The following is an 18756-nucleotide window of genomic DNA, read 5'->3' as shown; positions in this document are numbered from 1 at the left end:
CAAATATATATATAAGTTTTATAATATATCCAACACAGAAGAATATGAGTAATTAAATTACTCTATAGTCTTTAAGGAAAATTTTCAGTGACTAGAACTATTTATGGCAATTAAAGCCTGCTGATGATTAAATCTGATGATTTGGTAAAAGGAAGATAGCATATGTGTATATATTACACATTTATTTTTTAAATAAATGACAACTTATATTTTATGCATAAGAAGGAAATACTAAAAACATCATAGTTGTGTTTTATTAAAATTCTATTATTAACCTTATCTATATATCCAAATTTGTAACTACCTAAAAAAATGGAGAGTCATTAATTTCCAGGAACTCAAGATTCATAAGAAAGATGATTATGTTTTGTGGTGTGGTAATTAGGTGCCCTTGAGCTGGTTCTGACTCACAGTGACTTTATGTAAACCTTAATGATTTTCACTGCCAGGTCCTGTGCCATCCTCACAGTTGTTTTGATTGAGCCCACTCTGGGGGCCATAGATTCAGTCCATCTCATTGAAGGGCTTCCTTTTTTTCGCTCATCCCACACTTTGCCAATCACGATACTCTTCTTTTTGAACTGTTCCCACCTGATAGTCTGTCCAAAGTACCAGTCTCCTGGAGTCCATAGTGTTTCAACATTCTTCATGAACACTATAATTCAAATGAATCATTTGTTCATTGGCCAGATTTTGCATGTACCTGAACTGGTTGAAAAGGCTTGTGTGAGGCACATCTTAGTCCTTAGAGTGATATCTTTGTTCTTTAGTACTTCAAAGAAATATTTTGTTGAAGACTAGTTCAGTATATTTTATAATTTTATGTTTTAACTCTTCCCATTGGCATTGATTTGTGGATCCAGGTATATGAAATTATTAAAAATTTTAATCTTTTTGTACTTATTATTATATTATTTATGGGTCTGGTTGTTAAGCTTTTTGTTTTCTTTTTATTAAAATCACTTTATTTGAGGCTCGTACAACTGTTTATCACCATCCATCCATCCATCCAACCATTGTGTCAAGCACATTTGTACATACATTGCCATCATCATTCTCATATTTGCTTTCTACTTGAGCCCTTGGTATCAGCTCCTCATCCACTCCAGCTTCCTCCACCCCACGAGCCCTTGATAATTTATAAATTATTAATATTTTGTTATACCTTACACTGTCTTATATCTACCTTCACCACTTTTCTGTTGTCCATCCCCCAGGGAGGAGGTTATATGTAGATCTTTGTAATCAGTTCCCCATTTCTACCCCCACCTTCCCTCCACCCTCCTGGTATCTTCACTCTCAACTCTGGTCCTGAAGGGATCATCCAGGATCATCCTGCATTCCCTATGTTTCCAGTTCCTATCTGTACCAGTGTACCTCCACTGGTCTAGCGAGATTTGTAAGGTAGAATTGGGATCATGATAGTGGTGGTGGGGTTGGGGGGGGAAGCATTTAGGCACTAGAGGAAAGTTGTATGTTTAATCATAGCTACACTGCACCCTGACAGGCTCTTCTTCTCCCCACCACCCTTCTGTAATGGGGTGTCCAGTGGCCTACAGGTGGGTTTTGTGTCTCCACTCTGTCCTCATCCTCATTTACAATATGCTTTTTTTGTCCTTTGATGCCCGATACTTTCGACACTTCATGGTCACACAGGCTGGTGTGCTTCTTTCATGTGGGCTTTGTTGCTTCTCAGCTAGAAGGCTGCTTGTTTATCTTCAAGCCTTTAAGGCCCCAGATGCTATATCTTTTGATAGCTGAGCACCATCAGCTTTCTTCACCACATTTGCTTATGCACACATTTGTCTTCAGTGATAATATTGGGAAGGTGGGCACCACTGATAGGATTTTTTGTTCTGTGATGTCTGATACTTGGTCCCTTCTATACCATGTGGTCACACAGGCTGGTGTGCTTCTTTCATGTGGGCTTTGCTGCTTCTGAGGTAGATAGCTTCTTTTTTACCTGCAAGCCTTTAAGACCCCAGATGCTATATCTTTTGATAGCCGGGCACCATCAGTTTTCTTCACCACATTTGCTTATGCACATAGTTGTATTCAGTGATCGTGTCTGGAAGGTGTGCATCATGCAATGCTAATTTAATAGAATAAAGTGTTCTTGCATTGAGTAAGTACTTGAGTGGAGGTCCAGTGTCCATCTGCTGCCTTAATACTAAACCTATAAATACATGCATGTAGATCTATTTCCCCACAATCTTAAATATATTTACATTTGTACATGCCTGTATTTAGACCTCTATAAATGTCCTTTGCCTCCTAGTTCTTTCCTTTATTTCCTTTTACTTTCCTCTTGTCCCACTATCATGCTCAGCCTTCATTTGGGATTAGTAATTTCTCTCAGTTACATTGCCCTTGCTGAATCTCTCTTAGGCCTCTCACACCCTCCTTGCCACTAATTTTGGATCACTTGTTGCTCCTTTGTCCCTGGGTTTGTTCAATACCACCTCCTTTCCCCCACATCCACCTCTCCCATGTCCCCCTGGAACCATCGGTCCTGTTGTTTATTTCTCTAAACTGTTCATCCAGCCTATCTGATCTAGATAGATCTGCAGAGATAATAATATGCATCAAAAAACAAGGCATAGCAAGATAAACCAACAAAAGAGAACATAATGATGACAACAAAAAAGAAAAACAATGACCCAGAAGAAAATAAATTAAAAATTTTTTAATTTAAAAAAGAAAGTAAAACCGGTAAATAGATCAAGGTCTGATTTTTGACCTCTAGGCATGTCCTCCTGTCAAGTCCAGTGGGGTAGTATGCTCTGGCCCCAAAGTATAACCTTTATGCTCCCTCAGGAACTCCTTGCTTGTCTCCCCCCCTATTGCTCTGTCGCATGCCTTTAGTGTTTTGCCTCGGTGTCACGCAGGGTCAGACAAGGCCAATCCCAATACTGGGTCTCCAGTGTTGTCCCCTGTAGGGTCATGGGTCAGCGAGGGACATTGTGTCTAATAGTGGGATCAGCTATATGGTCCACTCTGTGTATTGGCTGTTCATTGGATATCGTTCTCCAGGCTTGGTGGGCCAGGATGTGCTCCATTCTCTCTTCTTCCCTGTTCATTTGTTCCCATGTGCTCTGATCAGATATGTCCCTCTCCCCTAGCTGTAGCTTCAGTGCTGTCCTCTAAAGTAAATTCTTTTGGGGGGAGGGGCAGTTGTCTATGTAGTTGGTTTGGGAGCCGAGCCCTCGGGCCCCTCCATTGGCTCCCCGCTCCTTGCCAGCACGGTGCATTCTCATTCCAGAACACTGGATTCAAGTCTGGTCCCTCTTTCCCTGTGGAGACGCAAATAATAAAACACTCCCCTTGGGTGGGTGTTTGTTTTCTTTACATATGGAATAATCCATAATGAAGACTTTAGTCATTTATTTTCATCAATAAGTGTTTCAAATCCTCTTGGCATTTTGCAACCAAGGTTGAGTTGTCTCCAGTCCTGATGCCACATTCTTTTTCATATAGTTCAGTGTCTTGGATAATTTGCTTAGCATCTAGAACAGTGGTTCCCAACCTTCCTAATGCTGTGACCCTTTAATACAGTTCCTCATGTTATGGTGATCTCCAGCCATACATTTATTTTCGTTGCTACTTCATAAGTGTAATTTTGCTACTGTTATCAAATGAGCGATCCCTGTGAAAGGGTCATTTGTCCCCTAAGGGGGTTGCGACCCACAGGTGGAGAACCACTGATCTAGAACGAGTAAGTTCAGTGAAAGGATACAACCCTGTCACCTCTTTCCTGATTTGAAACTATTCATTGTTCCTTTGTTCTGTTTCAGTGACTGTCTCTTGGTCTATGTGTACATTTCCCAAAGCATAATGAAGTGCTCTGGGCTTCCCATTCTTCGCAATATTATTCATAGTTTGTTATGATTTGCATATTCAAATGCTTTTGCAAAATCAATGAAACACAGGTGACCATCTCTCTACTTTAAGTCAAGTTCTATCTGACATCACTACTGATATCCCTTGTTCCATGTCTTCTTCCAGATCTGGCTTGAATTTCTGGTAACTCTCTGTTGATGTACTTCTGCAACTATTTTGAATCACCTTCAGCAAAATCTTACTTGAAAGTGAGATTAATGATATTGTTTGATAATTTTCATGTTCTATTGGGTTACTTTTCTTTGGGATAGGCTCACATCTGGATCTCCTGTCAGTTGACCAGGAACTGCCTTCCAAATTTCTTGGGGTACATGTGTGAACACTTCCAGTAGTGCATCAGTGTACTGAAACTTTTCCCAGGACCTCTTTTCTTGCCAGTACCTTTAGTACAGTTTGGATTTCTTCTCACAAGATCATTGATCTTGATCACATGCTAACTCTTGAAATGGTTGAATATTGACTAGTTCTTTTTATTTTATTGAGTAATAATTAACAAATCATACAATTCAATTCAGTCATATCAAGAACAAGTTGTACAGTTGGCACCACAATCAACTTTGGAACCATTTCCTACCTTCTTCTGTTCATTGATGCTGCCTTCCTGTTTCCCCCACCCTCCATTACATTCTCCCCGACTGTCATTAGTCTAGTGTCTTTGTATCCACCCATCCCTGTTTCCCTATAGAGGTAAATATACAAAATTATGGAAAATAATCAGCAAGTACCCAGCAACAATGACCATATGAAACAAAAGGCCTCTATCTAAGAAAAATAGAGGATAATTAAAATTTAGAATAAATTGATATTGGGTCCAGAGGGAGATCAAATGACTAGATAGTATATTCTAGCCTAAGTACAGTTGCCAAAAATCCACTTTACAGTGCTCTTTGTTTGATATAGGGGCTATTGAACATCCTTAGTCTGTGTGCACTGGAGATTCAGTGGGGACTCAATACTGCAAATATATCTTACAAATACATTTTGTGCTACGACTCTCATCCATATGTTTGCATACACTGGGATTTCTTATATGGAAAATCTTTTAGAAACGAACAACAAAACCCCAAAAGAATAACAAAGTCAAACAGATAATAAACCTCAATGAAAAAGAAATCAGAAAATATTAAAAACTAGAATAAATTTAAATAGATGTGGTAGTAGGAAAATTTTATGTCAACTTGATATATCAAAGTGTAGGAGTAGTGTCCAACCTGTCAGTCAGGTCACAACCTCATGATGCCTCCTTGTGGGCATGGCCTTCCCATATGGAGGACCTATGAATCTCCCCTCCCTGTCTTCACCTTCCTGCTTGCTGGCTATCCAGGGAGCTACCAGAGCCCTGGCATATGTTTCTACCAACCTTGGATCCACTGACTTTGCACCCAACTGACTTGTGATCTTCTTCCTGCATTCTGCATCATTACATGTGGCAGTGTGAGTCTGAAGAGGGACCTGTGAACTAGAATCAGATTTACAGACTTGTGTTGGATGGACTGGGATGTTTTCTTAATATATAACTTCTTGATATCAAGCTCTTTCTTACAAATATATGAGTGTCTCTGGATTTATTTCTCTCATCAACGAGATTTTAAGGAAGATCAGATTGCATCCTGCCATTATGCCAAGTGATATTATTGGTTAATCAAAAAAGACATTATTGTTTAATACATATTATAATGAAACCACTGTTATAAAATGAAAAAAAAAAACCAATACAATCACTATATTGAGCAAAATACCAGAGAAGCTGGATTATATGAAGAGGAACATAGCTTTAGGATTATAGGAAAGCTCATTAGCAGCCTGTGATACTCACAGGATACAATCTTGGATGCTGAAATTCAGGATACTTTGAAGTACTTGGCTGATGAAGATCAAGGATTGTAGCCTTCAGTCTGGATTACAATTCAGTGTAAGGAAGACCAACTACATCTCACAATTGCACCAGTAGCCAACATCATGATAAATGGAGAAAAATTTGAATTGTCAAGGATTTTATCTTGTTTGACACCACATTCAATGCTCATGAAAGCAGCAGTCAAGATTGTATTCCCGTTGCTATTCCCATTCTCATTGCATTGGATAAATCTGCTGCACAAGACCTCTTTAGAGTATTGAAAAGCAAGAATATTACTTTGAGGACTGAAGTATGCCTGATCCAAGCCATGTTTTTTCAATTGACTTATAATGTATGTGAAAGTTGGACATTGAATAAGGGAGACTGGAGAAGAATAAATGCATTTGAATTAGAGGACTGGTGAAGGATATTGAAAGTTTTCTGGACTGCACAAAGAACAAACAAATCTGTCTTGGAAGAAGTACAACCAGACTGCTCTTTAGAAGCAAGGATGGTGAGACTTCATCTCATGTATTTTGGATGTTATTAGAAGAGACCAGTCCCTGGCAAAGAACATCATGGTTGGTAAAGTAGAGGGGCTGAGAAAAAGAGGAAGACCCTTGACAAGATGGATTGACCGTGGCCGGAGCAATGAGCTCACACATAACAATTGTGAGCCGGTGCAGGACTGGCGTTGTTTCAGTCTCTTTTCCATAGGTTCACTAAGAGTCAAAACTGATATCACGGCTTCTAACAACAGAGGTGTGTGGGTCAGCCTGACATAACCTAATTTTTCCTCACAATGAGCTAGAACCTACTATGTGTAAATTTAATTTGTTAAATTATGACAGATTTCATGGTTTAGAATGTAATCAGTTAAGGACTTAATATCTTTTTAATTTTATGGTATAGACATGTTATCTTTTGAAAAATTGACACATTCCTGGTAAATCTTTATATTCCTTTTCTGTACTCCCTTTGCGATTCCCATTCTCCCTGGCCACCTGGGCAACCATAGTTATGAGTTCAATTTGCTTCTTTCTAGTTTTATGCCTTCATTAGACACCTATATGGACACTATTTGTGATACTACTATTTTTGTAGATTTTTGGATAAATAATACTATAATATCATGGTAGTAATATATTTTTCACTTGACAAAACATTTTTTAATACATGTTAATGCATGTAGACCAACTTACTTAAAAATACTAAGAAGCACTTTTGGAGAAAGGTGGGGCTTCTTTCTACTACTTTAAAGAGTTACAGCCTGGGAAACTCACAGAGGCAGTTCTACCTGTCCTTTAGTGTCACTCTGAGTCGGCATTGATTTGATGGATGTGAGTGAGAAGTAGCACTTTAACATACAGTATTTTTATTCTATTGTATTTTTCTAGACTTCCCATTAGTATTGATGCTATACCTATTTCTGTACATGTTCTTATACATATGTATTATTAGGGTCAATAATAATACATATGTAGGGTCAATGGTTCTAAGTGGAATTGAGGTCTCATAGGTGGGCTATACATTTGCCTCTTTCCTGGCTATTACCACATCTTCCCCTTCATAAAAGAACCCTGATGTTCCGTGATTTAAGTGTTCAGCGATAACTAGTAGGTTGGCAGGGTGAATGTACTAGCCACTCCATGGGAGAAAGATGTGTCACTATGTTCTCATAAAGAATTAGAGCCTTGGAAATTCTATAAGGCAGTATTGCTATGTCCTCTAGGCTTGCTCTGAAATAGAATAGACTCAATGCAATGGGTTTGGTTTGGGGCTTTTGATAATCTGGTTGTGTCAAGTCAGTGCTGTTAATGACTACATAGTAGTTGAGAGCAGCAACTTTAGAGTTTTACATGCTATTGTGAACATAGACATGCTGTTTACAAGAAACTTCTCCTGGAGATGTTCTGATTACTTGAAATAATGTATAAAGTATTCATATCCCACGTTGTAGCACCCAGAAACACTTAGATGTTAACTATAAATATCATTATCACTATTATTATATTGGATATGAAAATGAACCTAGATGGGATTTTATCAGAATTTAACAGGTGTAGCTTATTTGCACTGACTGGCAAGATGATTTTAGTCATTAGATCCTTTTTTGATGTGAGGTATAACCATTATAATGCAGTGGTTCTCAATCTTGGTACATTAGAGCTACTAGGGACCTTTGAAAAATTTTGAAGACCTGATCATCTGATCATATCCCAAATCAGTCAAATCAGCAACTCAAAATCTAGGACTCTGGCATCCGCAATTTTTAAAGTTTTGTTGGTAATTTCAGTGTACTGTCCATGTTGAAAACATCTAAGGTAAAGTTTGTGTATACATTAGAGTTCTTCGAGAAGGTTTATTACAGTAAATCTTTTAAGCTGAGTAACTTTACTGTCTATTGGAAAAGAATTACCATTGTATGTGAAAAACGATTTAATTTTTAGCCAGTACTTCTGTTGGTCCATTAACCACTGACTGCTCTGTTCTTTAGTCCTATTGAATAAGATTGTGTTGTTATATTTTTTCTGCCTTGGTCAAGACACTTTAAAAGAGAACATTATTGATATAAAACATGCTTTAATGTATTGATTGTGGAGTTTATCGTGTTGGTATGTGAATCATCTCTGACCTACCGTGACCTTTTCTGCTCTTACAAACCATTATGGGAGTAGTCTTATGGAGTGCCATGATGTTTTTGAACCACCAACCTTGAAATTAGTAGCCCAACACCCAACCCACAGGGCCACAATGCTTGATTTTACTTTTTAAACATTTTATTTTGAAATAGTTATAAACTCATATGCAACCATGAGAAATGATACAGAGATTCCATGCACCTTTAACTCAGTTTCGTTTAATGGCTACATCGCGCAGAATTCTAGTACAATATCACAACTAGAATCATGACTTTGAATAAGTAAACATACAGAACGTTTCCATTCCCACATCATCCCATTTTGTCTTATAGCCAAACCCACTCCTTTCACAGTTTTTCATCCTCTGTAACCCATATTTTTCTTTTGTGACATTTTGTCATTTCAAGAATGTTTTATAACTTTCTTATACATTATATAACCTTATAGGGTGTTTTTTAGTCATAATTTTCTGTGGATTAATTTAATATTTATGTTTATCCAATAGCTTGTTCCTTTTTATTGCTGAGTAGTATTCCACAGTATGAATACACTGTAATTTGTTTGATTATTTACCTGTTAAATGATATCTTCTATTCAATTATTTTACTATTTTGAGTAAATAGACTGTTGTATTTTTGTACACATTTTAATCTGCTGAGATAAATGCCTATGAGAACAATTGCTAGGTCATATGGCAGTAGCTTGCTTATCTTTAAATGCCACATTATTTTCTAGAGTAGCTATACCTTTTTTTTCCTTATAAATAATTTTATTGGGGGCTCTTACGACAATCTGTACATCAATTGTATCAAGCACATTTGTACATATGTTGCTATCCTCATTCTCAAAACATTTTCTCTCTACTTGAGTCGTTGGTATTAGCTCCTCCCCCCGCCTCTCTCACCCTCATAAACCCTTAATAACTTATAAATTATTTTTTTTCATATCTTACACTGTCAGCTGTCTCCTTTCACCCACATTTCTTTTGTGAACCCCCCTTGGGGTGGTTATACATTGATTATTGCAATTGGTTTCCTCTTTTTCCACCTTTCCCACCCACCTTCGCTCTATCCTCATAGTATTGCTCTTATTATTGGTCCTGTGGGGTCTATCTGTCCTGGATTCCGTGTGTCCAGAGTTCGTATCTGTACCAGTGTACCAGTGTACATGCTCCGGTCTAGTGAGGAGGGAGGAAACATTAAAGAACTAGAGGAATGTTGTGTTTCATTGGTGCTGTGCTGCTCCCTGGCTGACTTGTGCCTTCCTTGTGACCCTTTTGTGAGAGGATGTCCAATTGTCTACAGATGGGCTTTGGGTCTCCACTCCGCCCCCCCCCTTTGTTTGTATCACTATGATTGTTTGTTTTGGGTCTTATGATGCCTGATACCTGATCCCTTTGATACCTGTTATCACATGGGCTTTGTTGCTTTCCTGCTAGATGGCTGCTTGTTTAACGTCAAGCCTTTAAGACCCCAGATGCTTCATCTTTTAATAGCTGGGCACCATCAGCTTTCTTCACAATTGCTTATGCCCCTATTTTTGTCTTCAACGATTGTGTTGGGAAGGTGAGCATCACAGAATGCCAGGTTATTACACCCAAATGTTTTTCTTGAGGGAGCACTTGAGTGGAAGCCCAAAGTCTGTCTGATACCTTAATACTCAATATATATGTACATAGATCTATATCCATATTGTTATATATTAATATATTTACATATATACATGCCTATATATATACCTCGGAAACGTGTTTCCTCCTAGTTCTTTCCTCTATTTCCTTTTAATTTTCTTCTCTCTCACCATCATGTTTGACCTTCATTCTGCTCTCAGTAATTCCTCTGGACTACACTGCACTTGATCAAACCCCACCAGGCATTCTATACCCTCCTCACTATGAGTAGCTATATCTTAACAAAAATTCCTACCAGCACTTTATGAATGATCCTGTCATTCAATATACTTGTCAGATCTTGGAGTTGTCACTTCTTTTTATTTTGCACATTTTAATGAATATATAGTTCTATATCTCATTTTGGTTTCAATTTGCACTTCCGAATGAATATGAGCCCTGATGACAATGTTGGGTAAGCATTGGACTGCTAACTGCAAAGTCACTAGTTCAAATTCATCAGATGGTCTACAGGAGAAAGATGAGGGTTACCATTCCAGTGAGATTTACAGACTTGGAAATCCTACATAGGGTCACTATGAGTTGAAACTAACTAGATGGCTGTGGGATTTTGGTTTAATGGATAATGAGTGCCTGCTGGTGGCATCATGGGTTAAGTGTTGGGCTGGTAACCAATACCACCAGCTCCTTTTTGGTAGAAAGCTGAGGCCGCTTGTTTCTGGGTCCCTGTTGTGTATTTGTATTCTGTCCTAAAGGGTTGCTCTGAATTAGAATAGAACCAAAAGTAGTGGTAAAAGATGATGGTGTAGAAAATCTTTACACATTCTATTTTCCACTTGTATATTCTTTTTAGTGTAAAATGTAGTTCTGCTTTTGCCATTTTCTTATCAGTTTTTTGGTATGTGTTGTTTTTATATATTCTGGATATGAATTATATTGTATGCTTGTATACAGTCTAGATGTGTGGTTTAGAAATATCTTTTCAACTGTAGCTAGTCTTTTCATCTCTTAAATGTCTTTTGTAGAGTAAATGTTTAATTATGATACATTCCAGTTAAATTAGATTTTTAGTTCTGAATTTTGGTTTTGGTGTCCAGCCTAAGAACTGTTTGGTACCCAGTGTTAAGAACGTTTCAAGAATGGAGACCATCTTTTTCCTACAAGTATTTGTTTTGTGTTTTACATTGACTTTATTGATTCATTTTGAGTAAATTTTATATATGTTGTAGGTGAGATTTATTTTTAGATGCCATCAAGTTTATCCTGACACAGAGAGACCTATGTGCTGCATAAGGAAACATTGCCTGGTCCTGTGCCATCCTCACAATTGTTGGTAGTTACTGTATAAATTAATTTTGTCGAGGGTCTTCCTCTTTTTATTTTTGCTGCCCCTCATTCCTTCTGACCTGAAGAGCTCAACTTCTGGCACTATATTTGACCATGTTCTGCTGCTGTTTATGTGGTTTCCTACATGGTTTATTATGTCTCTGGTTCACCTTAGAGACTTCATGGTCATTTTATGGTAGAAAGCATTATCAATCATCTGCTTGGGTCATAGGTAATAGTAGTGACAGTGTCAGTCATTAATTTAGCTAATGGTATAGAATTTAAAACACAGTTCAGAACAGGAAATTACCATATATACTCGAGTATAAGCTAACCCAAATATCAGTTGAAGTGGTTAATTTTACCACAAAAACTGCATTAAAAATATACTTGAGTATAGAGGTATATAAGTGTAAACTGGCTGCAAACCACAAAATATGCATTATTGACTTCTACAGATTAAGCTCTTAAATGACTGAATACTATTTACACAAAAAATGAGTCTTGATGAGATAATGCAAGACTTTCGCTGACATGACAGAACCATATGTACCAGATTAATACATATCATAATACAGCAAGGAGGGAATTAAAATAGTAGGTGTATGAGAGTCCTGACCCAGTCTTCAATGGGCACTTTTACTAGAGTTCCAGACCAAAGCCCAACAACCAACAGCTCTCTAAGCTTGGGATAGCAGTTACCTGCTTCTTCTCACTTTATGAAGTTTCTGCCCTAAGTTCAAGAGCTACAGGTGGGAGAGTTTGATGTGGAGCCCAGTTCATTCAATGGGATTTCCACATTGAGTCCTTCTGGTGTGACCGATGATGGGTGTCATGGGCCTTGAAAGAAGAGAGTCTAAAGTCCCAGCAGTCTGTAGCACATGGCCTGGATGACCACAGGCTGGGGAGAAAGTAGGTCAAATGTGTCTAAGAGGACCATCGTACCAGACTCATTCATTCTCCTCTTGGGTTCTATAATACGTACTGGTCAGCATTTTTTCCTGATGGGAGATTTTCAGGTGTTTTAGCTATCACCGTATCACTTTTCCACAACGGTTGTCCCTGTTTAAAAAGCCCACTATCACTGTGTAGGAGTCCCCGTTTCTTCACACCCTCTCTAGCATTTGTTATTCTATTTTTTTCAACTTAGGCTATTGTTGTGGGTGTAAGATATTTCATCATTGTTTTTATTTATAACTCCTGGATGGCTAGTGAACCTGAGCGTATCTTTATGTGTTTGTTGGCCATTCAAATGTCATCTTAAGTGAATAGTCTATTCATGTCCTTTGCCCATCTTTTAATTGTAGTTTTTTTTCTTATTGAGATATTGCAGAAATCTATGGGCTTTAGTGACTAGTCCTTTTTTGGTTGTGCCACTGGCTAAGGAAGTACGTGCTTACCTGTAGTGGTTTTCCTTTGCAGGCAACTGCTCTTTCTCTTGCTGCCATCAGGACCCTCCTTTCCCTTGAAATTGGCTAGTTTGACTATGATAGGATGTGATGTTTTCTTTTGGGATCTAGCCTATTTGAACTTCTCAGATTCTTAATAGGGATTTTTTTGTGTGTGATGGTGGGGACATTTTCTTCTGTGATTTCTCATACTATTCTAATTTCTTTTTGTTCTGTTTCTCCTTGAGACAAAGGTTTCTCTTAATAGTGTTCTACATAATTCTCAGGCTTTCTTCTGATTCCTCTTATTTTTATTGATTCTTTCTCTTGTTGATTGTAGACAGAGGGATTGTCTTTAAGCTCACTGATTTAATTTCTTCCTTCCATCCTATTCCTCAAGTCTTTTACTATGTTGCCTGATTTTATCTTATTATTTTCGTGGATTCCTTTTAGTTTAAAGATTTTAGTTTTCAGTTTGTTCCACTGTTCTCATGAGTGCTCCCCACATCTTTCGACTGAACTTGAACATCATTTTTTTTCTGAATTCTGTTTCTGCTAGTTTCATGAACTCTTCTTAGAGTACTCCTTTGAGTTTTGGTGGTTTTCAGCTGTTTGTGTTTGTAATAAGCGGCTGTCTGGATAAACTGAAAAATTTGTATAAATAATGGGGAAACATATTTTAAGAGGGCTAATCATAATAAGTTCCACTGAAATATATTTCAGGAGGAAAAAGCAAGAGAGCAGAAAGAGCTACATGGTAAATGTGCAAGGAGGTAAAAGGACAAAAGAGAGAAATAACTAATTTCTGTTTTATGGTCATGTGAGCATGGGCACATCAATTTGCTCAAAAGGGCAAGTTAAAAATCAAAATTTAAAAAGCCTTTGTTTGAGTAGTTATGTTGGAATCTAAAGAACTTCCCATTTTTACCTGGACAAAATGGGTATTCTTAGGAGGGTGTGCATCTGAAGAGGGCACTGGAAGGGAAAATGAGAGATAACTCCAAAACTGCATAATTCCCAAACGATAATAGAATAAAAGTACAACAAGAGTGAGACTGTTTTAGTTGGACATATTTGTCTTTTTCTGTTTCTTGGTTTTCTACTTTGTCCATTGATCCACATGTCCATTCCTCCTCAATACCTTGCAGTATTTGATGGGAGGGGGGAGCTATTTATTTATTTTAATCCTTTTTATTGGGAGCTATTACAGATATCATAACATCCATAATTCCATCACATCAAGCATTGTACAATTGCTACTACAATCTGTTTCAAAACATTTTCTTTCTTCTTGAACTCCTTGATAGCAGCTCCCCTTTATTCCTTCCTTCCCCCACCCAACACCCAGGGACCCTTATTTTTAGCCCCCTATAATAGTTTTAGGGGTGTGTGTCATCTCTTACACATCTAATATATCCGTTCACATACAATTCTGTTGTTTTTGATCCCATTGAGTGAAGATCAAGGACTACAGCATTCAGTGTAGATTCAACGAAATAATTCAACAACAATTCAACGAAAAGAACATCAAATCCTCACAACTGGGCCAACGAGTAACATCATGATCAACTGAGAAAAGGTTGATGTGAAGGATTTCTAATTGCTTGAATCCACAAAGAATGCTCAAAGAAGCAGTGTGCATTTCGTGCATCTGTTGCACAAGACCTCGTTAGAATTGGAAAACCAAGGTGGATGCAAGTGTGACTTAAGCCATGGCATTTTCAATTGCCTCATATGCACGTCAGAGTTGGGCCTGAATAAGGAAGACCAAAGAATTGCAGTGCTGGCAAAGACTATTAAAAGTACTAGGGGCTGCTAAAAGGACAAACTGACCTGTCTTAGAAGTACGGCTAGTGTGCTACTTAAAGACAAGGATGGCGAAAAAAGATCTAAGTAGATTGAAAGATAAGCTCATAGAATCTTTCAATATTGCAGCTTGAGGTTTGACATTTTTCTTGAATTCTATTCAAAGGCTTAAGATATGTCCCCCACATCTCATCAGGTGTTCTCGCATTAGTGTTCAATGTAGCACAATTGTCCTTGAAATTGAGGTGGGATAGACTCAAGGTCATATTTTAGTTCTCATGGACTTGTTTTCTTTTTCTTTGACTTCAAACTGAACTTATATATAAGCAATTGATGTGTGTTCCACAGTACCTGGCCAGATTTTAGCTGCTGATATTGAGCTTCTCCATGGTCTTATCCCCCAAATTTGCCTATTTGGCTTCTGCCTATTCCATCTGGCGAATTTCATATACACAGCTGCCATTTGTGTCGCTGAAAAGGTATTTTCTATGAACAAGCCATTGGTCTTTCAAAATTCTATCATACAATCTCTAGCTTTTTTTCTATTCCAAAACTATATTTCTAACTACTAGTCTTTCTTTCTTTTTTTTAAAGGTCATTTTATTGGGGCTCCTACAGGTCTTATAACAATCCATACATCAGTTGTATCAAGCATATTTATACATATGTTGCCATCATTATTTTCTAAACATTTACTTTCTATTTGATTCCTTGGGATCAGCGCCTCTTTCCCTCCCTCCCCCTTGTTTGTCCCACACTCTCATTGAAGATCCTTGTAACTCTGGTATTTACTTAGGTTTCTAATCCATCTTGAGTTTGCTTTTATATGTGGGCCAGGTATGAGTCCTGTTTCATTCTTCTGCATACAGAGAACCAATTTTTGTGGCATCATTTGTTGAACAAGGTGTCCCTGTCCTATTTAATGTTTCCCAGTCCTTTGTCAAAATGAGTTGGTTGTAGGCGCCTGTTTTTATTTATAGGTGATTTCTTTCCCGCTCCATTGATTTCTATTTCTATCACTGTCCCAGTACCAGGCTGTTTTAACTACTATGGCTCTGTAATAGGTTTTGAGGTTGGTCAGTCTAAGGCCTCCTACTTTTTGCTGTTTAAGTTTTGTGCTAATCCTGGGCATCTGCCTTCATTATAGAGGCTGGTAAATAGTTTTTCTATTTCTTTCAGAAATGAAGATAGAATTTGGATGGGAACTGCATTGTTTTTGTAGATTGCTTTAAGGTAGATTGACATTTTCACAATATTGTCTTTCTATTCACGAGGATCAGATATTCTTCCATTTGTGTAGATCTTTTCTGATTTCTTGTGATGATATTCTTCATTTTTCTTTGTACAGATATTTTGCTTCTTTGGTTAGATTTGGTTCCCTAATTTTTTATCTTTTGGTTTTCTAATGTAAATGGTATTTTCTTGACGTCTTTTTTGAAACATTCTTCCCTGGTATTTAGGAATTCAATTGATTTCTGCTTGTATTTCTTTTATCCTGCTTCTTTATCAAATCCTTCAATTGTTTCCAACAATCATTTTGTGAAGTCTTTAGGATACTCTATAAACTCACAATTTTTCTTTTTCTTTTTTTTTTATTTTAACAATTTATTGGGGCTCATACAATTCTTTTCACAGTTCATACATATACATACATCAATTGTATAAAGCACATCTGTACAGTCTTTGCCCTAATCATTTTTTTCTCTTTTCTTCTTTTACATTTTATTAGGGACTCATACAACTCTTACCACAATCCATACATATACATACATCAATTGTATAAAGCACATCCATACATTCCCTGCCCCAATCATTCTCAAGGCATTTGCTCTCCACTTAAGCCCCTTGCATCAGGTCCTCTTTTTTTTTCCCCCTCCCTCCCCATTGCCCCCTCCCTCATGTGCCCTTGGTAATTTATACCTCGTTATTTGGTCATATCTTGCCCTATCCGGAGTCTCCCTTCCCCCCTTCTCTGCTGTCCCTCTCCCAGGGAAGAGGTCACATGTGGCTCCTTGTAATCAGTTCCCCCTTTCCAACCCACTCACCCGCCACTCTCCCAGCATCGTCCCTCACACCCTTGGTCCTGAAGGTATCATCCACCCTGGATTCCCTGTACCTCCAGCCCTCAAATGTACCAGTGTACAGCCTCTGTCCTATCCAGCCCTGCAAGGTAGAATTCGGATCATGGTAGTTGGGGGGAGGAAGCATCCAGGATCTGGGGGAAAGCTGTGTTCTTCATCGATACTACCTCACACCCTAATTAACCCATCTCCTCTCCTAAACCCCTCTATGAGGGGATCTCCATTGCCGACACTTGGGCCTTGGGTCTCTACTCTGCACTTCCCCCTTCATTTAATATGATATATATATACATATACACATATATACACATACATACACACACTTATATCTTTTTTTTTTTTTGCATGATGCCTTATATCTGGTCCCTTTGGCACCTCGTGATCGCACTGGCCGGTGTGCTTCTTCCATGTGGGCTTATTTGCTTCTGAGCTAAATGGCCGCTTGTTCACCTTCAAGCCTTTAAGACCCCAGACACTATCTCTTTTGATAGCCTGGCACCATCAGCTTTCTTCACCACATTTGCTTATGCACCCATTTGTCTTCAGCGATCCTATCATGGAGGTGTGCAGTCAATGATATGATTTTTTGTTCTTTGATGCCTGGTAACTGATCCCTTTGGGACTACTCGATCACACAGGCTGGTGTGTTCTTCCATGTGGATTTTGTTGCTTCTGAGCTAGATGGCCGCTTGTTTATCTTCAAGCCTTTAAGACCCCAGTCACTATCTCTTTTGATAGCCGGGCACCATCAGCTTTCTTCACCACATTTACTTGTTCACACACTTTGGCTCCAGCCATTGTGTCGGGAGAGTGAGCATCATAGACTTCCAATTTAATAAAAGAAGGTATTCATGCATTGAGGGAGTGTTTGAGTAGAGGCCCAAGGTCCTTCCGCCACCTTAATACTTGACCTATAAATATAGACACATAGATCTATTTCCCCATCCTCCTATATATATTTGCATGTACATGTCTTTGTCTAGACCTCCATGAATGCCCTTTGACTCCTAGCTCTTTCCTCCATCTCCCTTGACTTTCCTCCTGCCCTACTACCATGCTTCATCGCCACCTGGGCTAGAGTATACCTCTTCTCTAAGCAACCTTACCCTTGATCATTTCCCACCAGGCCTGCCACTCCCCCTTCTCTACCATTTGGGGTCCCATGTTTTTCCCTTGTCCCTGGGTTTGTTAACACCACTTCCTTACCCCCCCTACCCCCCCAAGTCCCCCCGGAACTGTCGGTCCCGTTGTTTTTCATCCAGATAGTTCATCCAGCCTGTCCTATTCAGACAGACCTGTGGAGTCACTAACATGCACGAAAACTAGACAGAGGAGAACAAAGCAACAGTATACAACCAGACAACAAAACAACAAAAACAAACCACTGACAAAGAACAGAACAAAACAGTTCACAAGAGAAAAGCTTGTAGTTAGTTCAGGGATCGTTTGCTGGCCCTTAGGAGCGTTTTCCAGTCCAGTCTGTTGGGGTACCACGCTCTGGCCCCAAAGTCCACTTTCAGCATTCCCTGGGGACCTTGCCACTCCATTCCCTTGCTGTTCCGCTGCACTCCCCCAGTGATTTGCCTCGGTGTGGTGGGATCAGGTCAGGTGCAATTCCCACACTGTGTCTCCGGTGCTGTCCCCTGTATCGCCCTTAGTCACTGAGGGGCAGCATGTCTCATAGTAGGGTCAGCCATGTTGTTCTCTCTGTGGACTGGCTGCTCTACTCAGGAACATCATCATCACGGCCTGGTGGGCCAGGCTGTGCTCCACTCTCTCCTCCTGCCCCTTCATCTGCTCCCGTGTGCTCTGATCAAATATGTCCATCTCCCAGAGCTGCAGAGTCAATGTCGTCCTTTGGAAAAAATTCTTTTTGGGGGAGGGGCAGGAATCCACTTAATTTATGGTGCTGGGGCCAGCCTCCCAGACCTCTCCACCGGTTCCCTCCTCCACGCCGGGATATTGCATTCACACCTTGCGACACTGGGTTGAAGTCTGGTCCCACTTTCCCTGTGGAGATATAAACAATACCCTCCCCTTGGGACTCACACATTTTTCAAGTGAGTTTTACTTCTTCCTTGATTTCTTTTTGTTGTCTAGGGATTTTGACTAGGACTTCCAATATGATATTGAATAAGAATGATGA

The 18756-nt window shown here is 38.9% G+C and overlaps 1 protein-coding gene across 1 annotated transcript in view; it reads left to right on the top strand.

Annotated features, from left to right (window-relative positions):
- Positions 1-18756, top strand: part of TASP1 (taspase 1) — a 312710-nt gene that overhangs the window by 93482 nt on the left and 200472 nt on the right. The window lies entirely within an intron of this gene.

The sequence above is a fragment of the Tenrec ecaudatus genome, chromosome 12 (genome assembly GCF_050624435.1).
Source record: "Tenrec ecaudatus isolate mTenEca1 chromosome 12, mTenEca1.hap1, whole genome shotgun sequence".
NCBI classification, from domain to species: domain Eukaryota; kingdom Metazoa; phylum Chordata; class Mammalia; order Afrosoricida; family Tenrecidae; genus Tenrec; species Tenrec ecaudatus.
This window is presented reverse-complemented; position numbering and strand designations above follow the sequence as displayed.